This window comes from Ruditapes philippinarum, unplaced genomic scaffold (assembly GCF_026571515.1).
Source record: "Ruditapes philippinarum isolate M1 unplaced genomic scaffold, ASM2657151v2 ctg4888_1_1_1_1, whole genome shotgun sequence".
Lineage (NCBI taxonomy): Eukaryota > Metazoa > Mollusca > Bivalvia > Venerida > Veneridae > Ruditapes > Ruditapes philippinarum.
The window spans coordinates 1-819 of NW_026866230.1; positions in this window are offsets into that span (position 1 = coordinate 1).

Consider the following 819-nt stretch of genomic DNA (forward strand, 5'->3'; position numbering starts at 1 on the left):
CAGAGCAATGAAAACAAAAAAGCAGTCATATGGTAATCTGAAACTCAAACTTATTGAGACATCTCATGAGAGATAATTTAACATATAACATCTCTGATGCCCCCTAGCACTAGGGCCACACACACAAGTCATATTCAATGCATTTAAACAACCTGATAAAGTTAATCAGCTCCAATTCATTCAATACTTCAATTCAAGAGTGTTTCAATAAGCTTATTGCTTCCAACACAATCAAACTAAAACTAATACTGCAATTTTTAAATCTATCCAATTGATTTCAAATCTCCTATGCAGTGATCTCCCCTTATCAGTAGTCTGCCAAGGGACGTAATTGCTGTGGAGGAATTTGATTTCAGTAAAATTACACATCAGGGGAGGTAACCATGGGAGGTAGCTGGAAATATATTTTTTGATTAAGCCTAGAGTTTCCTTCATATAAAATCATTTACAAAATTGTAAGTAAAATATACATCATTTCATGATACCATTCAAAAATTAAATATGATGCAAAAAAATCCTTGTACTTGTTCAGCACCTTATCCATCTAAAACAAATATTAAACACATACTCAGAGATCTTTAAACATTACCCTTTCATATTAGTTATAGAGATTGTTCAAAATCTCCCCTCAAAAACTAACTTTATAAATTATTCAATAGAATGCTTCATACAAAAATTAAAAAGAAACTTTTGCAAGGAAATTTAAACAATTACCATTTATAACTTAAGAAAAAAAAACATCACTGGCTCTGAGACATTGTAAATTCATTACAAGAACCACATTATTGGTTCAATAAATGATGACAAAAAGGTGTCAGC